This window comes from Mastomys coucha, chromosome X (genome assembly GCF_008632895.1).
Source record: "Mastomys coucha isolate ucsf_1 chromosome X, UCSF_Mcou_1, whole genome shotgun sequence".
In the NCBI taxonomy this organism is placed as follows: domain Eukaryota; kingdom Metazoa; phylum Chordata; class Mammalia; order Rodentia; family Muridae; genus Mastomys; species Mastomys coucha.
The window spans coordinates 144,125,641-144,134,741 of NC_045030.1; the positions used below are offsets into that span (position 1 = coordinate 144,125,641).

Sequence of the window (9,101 nt, forward strand, 5' to 3'; positions counted from 1 at the left end):
GGGGGGGGACTACAATCAAGGCGTCAGTGGGAGGTCTTAGCTGAAATTTCTACGGAAGAGGGCACAATGCATACCAGGAGACAATGATGCCTTGTGAACATTTTAGAAGTGGCAGCACCATAGCAAGGTTTCTTTATAATAATTCCAAATGGGAAACAGCTTAGGTGTCTTTCAATGGTGGGATAAACAAACTGCAGTATGTTCACATAGTGTAATACTATTCAGTAAGAAAAGGGTTGAATAAAGGAAATTTGATGCCAAGGACTGCACCCTGTATGCTTCAATTTGATTAAGAGCTCTGGAACAGACAAAAAAAGCCCTGCTACCCTATGATGAAAAAAGTCAGAACAGTGGTCACTTGTAATAACGATAGAAGACAAGTGACTTGAAAGAAGTTTGAAGGAACTTTCTGTAATTTTCTTCTGTATGATGAGTGTTTTTCCTGCATGTATATCTATGTAGCACGTATCCCCGCTCCTTTTAGAGGTCAGAAGAGAACATCTGATCCCCTGGAATCAGAGTCATGCTTGGTTATCAATTATCATGTGGTTGCTGGGAACTGAACTCAGGATCTCAAGAGGAGAACTCAGTGTTCTTAGCCACGGAGTTGTATCTGTGGACCTGGGATTAGTTTGGAGACAGTGTGTCTATATGTAGCTCAGACTGACCTTGAATTGCTAGAGTGATAGCTACTTCAGAAGAGGAATGGAGGAAAAAGGGACATGGGAATAGGGTTGTAAAGCTGTATTTTTACTACCCCTTGTTTTTTTTTCCCTGTCTTTTGTCTAGTTTGTTTTTTATTTTTGTTTTTTTTAGAGATATCTTGCTATGTAGTTCTGGTCAGCCTGACCCTCACTGAATAGTCCAAGCTGGCCTCAAACTCAAGGCAGTTTTTCTCACTGTGACCTTTTGATTCTTCTTTTCTTTCCTTGCTTTTTTTTTTCTTTTCAGCAGTGCTAGAGATTGAACCCAGAGCTTTGAGCATGCCAGACAATATCTGTAGCCTTGAGTTATACTCTCAACTCCATATTTTCATTAATACACACACAAGCTAATAAAGAGAAAATAAACAAGAACAAAATAAATTTAAAAGCAATTATTTGGGCTGGGGTTTTTAGCTCAGTGGTGGAATGCTTTCACACCTTATGTGAGTCCCCAGATTTGATCCACAAGACTGAAATAAATAAATAAAAATAATAAGTAAAACAGTAAAAGCATGTAGCAATTACAGAAATATAGTAACATGCTTAGGCTCAGTGGTGGATTAGTAGTCTTTTAAAAAAAGTTTTTATTACTTATATTAATTATACATAGTAATGGGATCAATGACATTTCCATACATGTGCATCATTCTCAGTCTCTATTACCCTATGCTCCTCTCCTGTTCCTGCTGATTCCCTTCTGCTTCCCAACTAGTGTCTCTTCTACTTTCATGTCTTTTCTTTTTTCTTTTTTCTTTTTTTGGTTTTTCGAGACAGGGTTTCCCTGTATAACCCTGGCTGTCCTGGAACTCACTCTGTAGACCAGGCTGTCCTGGAACTCAGAAATCCACCTGCCTCTGCCTCCCAAGTGTTGGGATTAAAGGCGTACACCACCACCGCCCAGCTATGTCTTTTCTTTTTGTTGTTGTTGTTTTTGTGTTTGGTGACCCACTGGGTTTCTTGCATGAGCATGAGTAAGGAATGATTTACAGGACTATGGCTATACTACTTTACAAGACACTACACTACTGAAAATAAATGTCTTCTCCATCAACTGTAACAACTGTCTATATAGATTCTTAGAGAAGGGTTGGACATTAAGGCCCCATCCACCTCCAGCAACTATTAACTGCCTATGTGGCCCATTAAATGGTAAGAGTGTAGCTAACTGTTCTAGAAGTCATAGAAATATAGTAGCATGCTTAATCTTAGAGGTGGACTCATGATCTTTTTTTAAAAAAAGTTTTAAATTAAATTTTTTAAAAAAGTTTTGATTGTATATATTAATAGGTTTCATGATGATACATACAGATATATATTCACTCTCCACTTCTCTCTCCCACTCCTGCTAATAAATGTTATATATGCTTTATATCTCATATAATTTTCAAATTAAATAGGTGTGATTCATGATTTTTTCCTCTTCCATTTATTTTATTTATAGGTATTACTGGAGATAATTCAGAACATTGAACATGCTATTAATCAAGTAATATATCACTGACCCATGTTCCCAGCATACCATGTTGTGAGGAGGCTAAGCCTTAAAATGTTAAATAATTTAGCTATCACCCATGGTAGTTGATAAACCTAACAACAGAAACCATATTTTATTGTTGTCATTTTGTCCCTTTTTTTTTTCAGTTTTTTTTTTTTCAGTTTTTTGAGACAGTGTTTCTCTGTGTAGCCCTGGCTGTCCTGGAACTCACTCTGTAGACCAGGCTGGCCTCAAACTCAGAAATCTGCCTGCCTCTGCCTCCCAAGTGCTGGGATCAAAGGCATACACCACCAACTGCCCAACTGTCACTTTGTTCTTTTGAGACAGGGTTTCTCTGGCTGCCCCGGAACTTAGAACTGTAGACCAGGCTGGTCTTTGAACTCAGAGATCCACTTGCCTCTGCTTCCTGAGTCCTGGGATTAAAGGCCCCAAAGACCATATTCTTGACTGCTGTCTCTACCATCTTGACTGCTGTCTCTACCATCTGTTTCTTTAAAAAAATATTTATTTATATTTTATGTGTACAAGTGTTTTGCCTGCACATATGTGTGTAGAGTATGTGTGTTTTTCTGGTTCCTGAGTAGGCCAAAAGAGGCCATGAGATCTCCCCTGGAACTGAGTTACAAATGGTTGTGAGGCACTATGTGGGTGCTGGAACTCCAACCCAGCGCTTTTCACCTCTGAGTCATCTTTCAGGTCCCTGAATTGTCTGTTTTTGATGAGCTCCATGAATTAGTGTCTAAACTGTGTAGAGTAAGTGGTTTCAGGCAGATATGAAGAACTAAACTTTATAAGAGACCCTAAAAGATACAGGGAAACAAAAGATTAGCTCTCTAGAGTATAGGGGAGAGAGTATATATCCATCTGTGGATATATACAGAGAGCAAAGTATAACTTTAGCATCTTAAAGATTGGAAGAAGAGGGCTAGAGTGATAGCTCAGTTGTTAAAGACTAGGCTCACAACCAAAAAGACTAGAAAAAGAAAAAGCCCTGACACATATGTTGATTATTGACCTCTGTTCTCAGTTAAATTGTATTCCCCTAAAGGAAACATTACTCTGGAATCATTTTGAGTAGTCAAAGTCCCATGAACATAGATTTAGGCTATCTGAAATTCTGTGTTCCCATGTGGAAGCATTTTAATGGAGTTTTATAGTTTTAGAGTCCAAAGACAGTTGTAAATCAAGGCAAGCTTAAAATTCATTGACTGGTACATCTGAGAAGTAGTTACAGCAATATAGGGAAAGCTTTCCTGTGGCCTGAGATTCTGTCTGATGACATTTTTTTAGTGTTTGGTTTTGTGGGAGCTGGTGGTCTGCTAAGCTAATAGGTTCCAAAAGGATTTTATCTTTTAGTCACAGGATGTTAGTTCCAACACAGAGCTGGGGCAAGCAATGGCTGCTCTGGGGCCTAAAGCTAGCCCGAGATAAGGTAATTAGCCTCTGGACCTGCAGCTTGCACATTCTAATCTCTCCACAGTTCTCTGCAGTTCTAATCAGTCAATCAGTCTCTGCAGTCACAACTTCTTTCACGAGTTTTTGCTCTCACTACCATATTTAGGTAAAAGGTCTGGGCAGATGGAATCAAGTTAAGATAGTCCTCGAAATCTGTTATTAAGCAATTCAGGGACAGTCAGTGTCCCGATGACCCAAATACTTGGCATGCTACCTCTGGAAATTTCTGAGGTATGTTGAAAGAAGCACGTTATTCAGAATTATACCTTCCTTGGCTTTTTGGGTTTTTTGTTTGTTTGCTTTGTGAAATCTAACGTCATACCTAGTAGAGTGGAATTTTAAAATAGTCTTAATGACTTTGAAGTCTAGATAAATGAAGATCGTGACTCACTGTAGACTTTTGATCCAGAAAAATCATGTAGCCAGTTCCCTTATTTATGTAAATAGAGGACAGAAAGGCTGTCTTAGCCAAAAATTACAAGATTTCTCTTCTCTCCCCTCTTGTTTTCATACTTTTATTTAAGGTACTGTTGGGGAAAGTAATAGATCAATTTGCTTGAGATGGCAAGGGACTGTTTAGAATGAAGCGGCAAAGAACAACATCTCTTCTGTAGATGTCATGTTTTGGAAATCTGTTGGACTAGAGGAAAGGACACTGGTATTCCCCCCAAAGAGAAACTACCCCAGAGACAGCAAGAATCTGGGCTACTTTTATGGTAGGCTCAATCCTGGAGCCTAAAAGACGGCTCTAAGGCTTAACAACTAAAGACTGAGCTTACTAGGCCGTGTTGTTTTGAGAATCTACAGCAGATGATAACCCTTCACTTAAGTAATCCAACCTTTTTTATTATGCAGGACCAGTGGCAGAAGAAAAAGGACCAGTAAAAGAAGCAGTTGTGTTACTAGAGTGAGTAGATTTTCTCACCAAATTTTTATAAACACTGCCTAGAGTTTATAGCTTGTAAATAAGACTCATCACCTTGGAATGAATAAGTACCTAGAGTTTACCTTATGTAGAAAAGAAACCTCCAGAGAGAAACTGACCTCCCATTACTAAAATCCAATTCAAGGCTGGGATGTAGTTCAGTTAATTGGCTGCGATTATTTGTTTGAGTTCTTGTTTCAAAAAAAAAAGCAGCTGAGGCATGGGAGTATAGCTCAGTGCTACAGTTATCTGTCCTCCACAATCTTTCCCATATGAATTCTAAGGAATAAGAAACTAATTAACACAGCTATCTATTCTGGTCCAATTGGTGGTAGCTTGAGAATAAGGCCCAGTTCCCAAGGAGTGGGAATTCTCCAGAAGCCTGTGTGAGAAGTGAACATAGGGGAGGGCGGTTGGAAACAATAGATTGTCTATCCAATGCAGCTTTACATATTGGATTTCACAATGTAATATACCACAATATAATCAATACTTAATGAAATTTACAATATCCAGTCTTTACTATTAATAAATGAGTCTTTTTCCCCCATGGGAAAATTAAAGCCCTGAATATATCCAAACATTATCTATCTTTCTCAATTATCAATCAGGGGCCCTGGTGGATAGTCTTCATTTCCAAATCTGTTGCTGCTGGAAGGATGTCTTCTATCACTGCCATTTTGCTTTTTTCCTTGGGAAGTAATTCTTAGGAAGCAAAGAGACTGAGCTTCTACCTGGGGATAGGAACTGAGTTCAAGGCCTCAAACATGCTAGGCTCTACTATAGAGATGAAGTAGAAGGTTACCCCCATAGTTACATCTCCACACTGAGACGTGTCAGATGGTAATATCTACAAACTGGTAGATAATTCACTAACTAGAAGAGATCTAATTGGGTCCTTTTTTATCATCTCTGCCCACCTCCAGACCTTCATGGGGTTTCAAGAGACATCTACTTCTGGCCCCAGATAGTAAATGGAGGTACTCGTTCATCATATTGTGTGTGCATGTACTTATAACAGGCCACTGGATGACATTAAGTGATAGTTGTAATCTCTGAGAAAAATACAGCAATGGAGGAACAATAAAATCTCCATATCTTACCCTAGTACAAGGACCTAGAGTGTATTTGAGTCAAAATTAGTCTAAAATGAATGTTTCTATCCAATTTAAAGTCTAAACTGGAGACTAGAGAGATTTGCTTATTGATTCTTACCTTTGGGCTCATAGCTTGGGTTCTGTCTCCTCAACTACATCTTACTATACAGTTTGTGAGTGATAGGAAGCATAGGAAACCAACCTAAAGAAAAATGGAAAAAAAAAAAAAAAGAAAAAAAAAGAAAAATGGTGGTCAGCTGGAACAAAGAGCTCATTGATAGAGTACTTTTGTCCATGGGGTCCTGGGTTTACCCCAGAACTACAACAGCAATACAACAACCAAAAGTCCCAGTGATTTCTTAACCATGAGATATTTTCTCACCACCAGCCCATGCCTGGAAGATATTTAGAAATACCTGCATTTTTTGATTGTTATATGTGTGCACGAGTGCAAGAGCATGTGAGTGCTGCTAGCATTTTCTTGCAAAGATCAGAATTGTATAGAATAGCTCCCTTAGCAAAATGTCAACAATGTCAACAATGTGATTGAGGTGGATTAGGGGGTTTAGAACAGAATCTCTCTCTTTCTGTTTGTCTCAGTCTCTCTGTTGTTGTCTCTCTGTATCTTTGTGTCTGTCTGTCTCTTATTCTATACATCTGGAATGATGTATAGAAGTGTCCATTTCTATTCTATCTGCAGGTGAGAAAAAGTTAAGTAGAGACAAATGTTCAAAGCAATGAGCTAAGGACTTCCAACAGAGCCAGGTATGGAGGCTTATGCCTGGAACCTCAGCACTTGAGGTGGTAGCAGGAGAATTGGAGTTCAAGACCACATTTGGCTACATAGAGAGTTCAGGACCAGCCTGATATCAGAAGAGAGAGCCACCATCCTCTAAGTATTCTTTTTCCTAATACAGCTCTATCTCCAAGAGAGTGATTAACTTATGTATCCCAAAATCTCATCACAAAAATCTTTGTTTGGGAATTAGTTGGGATTATGAAAAACTTGAAGTTCTCCCACTGAAATAGAAGCCCCAGGATATAGGTCAGTGATACAGCACTTGCATGCCTGAGTCCTTAGGTTCCATGCTCAGTATTAAAACATATACATTGTAGAGGGGCTAAGTGACACTATGTAACATGTAGATTACCTCATACATTGTTTTTTTTTCTTTTTTTCTTTTTAAAGATTTATTTATTTATTATTTGTACATACTCTGTAGCTGTCTTCAGACACCAGAAGGAATCAGGTCTCTCGTTAAGGATGGTTGTGAGCCACCATGTGGTTGCTGGGATTTGAACTCAGGACCTCTGGAAGAGCAGTCAGTGCTCTTAACCACTGAGCTATCGCTCCAGCCCCACATACATTGTTTTTTGAGACACTGTCTTACCATATAGATCTGTAACTCTCAGAGATTCTCTTTACCACTGAGATTGAGGCTGTTCCACTATGCCTGGCTCATATACTATTTTCAATTGGATATTTAATATGTACTCTTTTAGCACTTGTAAAAAAAATACATTGTTATTAGGAATAGTCAACCATGCTTTATAATCAGTCCTGTGAACTTATTTTTCCTAACTAAAATCTTGTGGATGGTTAAATTAAGAAAAATTAAGTTATCTAACTGAAACTATGTATCCTTTAACTTGCCCATCCCTGACCCATCCTCCACAATTCTTTACAACTACAGACTCTTTTTTTTCCCCCTTGAGACTTACTCTCATGTAGCCCAAGTTGGTGTCTAATTCTATGGAACAGAATATAAGCTTCTTGGCTGGGCAGTGGTGGTGCACACCTTTAATCCCAGCACTTGGGAGGCAGAGGCAGGCAGATTTCTGAGTTCAAGGCCAGCCTGGCTTACAGAGTGAGTTCCAGGACAGCCAGGGCTACACAGAGAAACCTTGTCTCAAAACCGCACCCCCCCCAAAAAAAAAAAGAAAAAAAGAAATAAGCTTATTTATTTTAAATTTAGTTTAACTTTTTTATACATATTTACTTTACATCCTGCTCACTGCCCAACTTTCTTTCTTTTTAAAAAAAATTAATGATTTATTTTTATTTTATGTACATCAGTGCTTTGGTTGCATGTATGTCTGTGAGAGGGTGTTAGATGCCCTGGAACTGGAATTATAGGCTGGGATTAAAGGCGTGTGCCACCACTGCCCAATCCATTACACATTAATAAAATAGGAAATAATAGTCACATTGACTTTCCTGCTTCCATTAGCTTAGTTTAGCCTGTACCTCAATTCATGCCCTATTTTTTTTAGGTACAGGAACATATTTATTTATTTATTTATTTATTTATTTATTTATTTATTTTTGGTTTTTCGAGTCAGGGTTTCTCTGTGCGCCACCACTGCCCGGTTTATTTATTTTTTATTAGATATTTTCTTTATTTACATGTCATATGGTATCTCCTTTCCCAGTTTCCCCTCTGAAAAAAAGAAAAAAAAAACTGTTCCCTTCCCTCTCCCCCTGCTCACCAACCCACCCTCTCCCACTTCCTGGCCCTGGCATTCCCCTACACTAGGGCATAGAATCTTCACAGGGCCAAGGGCCTCCCCTCCTGTTGATGACCGACTAGGTCATCCTCTGCTACATATGCTGCTGGAGCCATTAGTCTCACCATGTGTACTCTTTGGTTGGTGGTTTAATCCCTGGGAGCTCTCAAATTGTTCGGGTGCATTCAAGATTCATTGAGACCCATAACACTGCTATGGCTGAGGAAGGCATAGCCGCTGGATGTGTAATGGCTGTCAACACTGCTCTACAAGAGGTTCTGAAGACTGCTCTCATCCATGATGGCTTAGCACTTGGTATTTGCAAAGCTGCCAAAGCCTTAGGCAAGCACCAAGCCCATCTCCATGTGCTTGCATCCAACTGTGATGAGCCCATGTATATCAAGCTGGTGGAGACACATTGTGCTGAGCACCAAATCAAACTGATTAAGATTTATGACCACAAGAAATTAGGGGGAAGGGTAGGTCTCTGTAAAAATCGATTGAGAGGGCAAGCCACGGAAAGTGGTTTGTTGCAGTTTTGTAGTGGTTAAGGACTGTCACAAAGAATCTCAGGCCATTGAGGAGTACTTCAAATGTGAGAGATGAATAAATACAATTTTGGTTAAAAAAAAAAAAGAAAGAAAGAATGATGCTTATGATTCAGTGGATTCATATAAAGCATACAGGAAATGTTATTTAATTGCTAGCTGTTATTATTATACACCTGAGTGGGTAGACTGTGATTTATATCTGCTACATCAGAGATTTTCCCCAAGAATGGCTTGCTTATGTGGTGCTGTGGATGGAAATAGACCCCAGGGCCTGATCTATTGAAGAGAATGGGCAGTTGTTTCAGCAACCACTGTTCAGGCTTTGGGGCTCCACTCCTTGTATACTTTCTTTCTTTCTTTCTTTCT

General features: G+C 39.1%; 1 protein-coding gene and 1 pseudogene across 1 annotated transcript in view; both read left to right on the forward strand.

The window, feature by feature from the left end:
* Positions 1–9,101, forward strand: part of Wnk3 (WNK lysine deficient protein kinase 3) — a 149,132-nt gene that overhangs the window by 3,557 nt on the left and 136,474 nt on the right. The window contains exon 2 of the mRNA XM_031369026.1: positions 4,510–4,561. The gene's annotated coding sequence lies outside the window, so the exon portion shown is untranslated. The remainder of the gene's footprint in view (positions 1–4,509; positions 4,562–9,101) is intronic.
* Positions 8,400–8,790, forward strand: LOC116089723 (annotated as a pseudogene).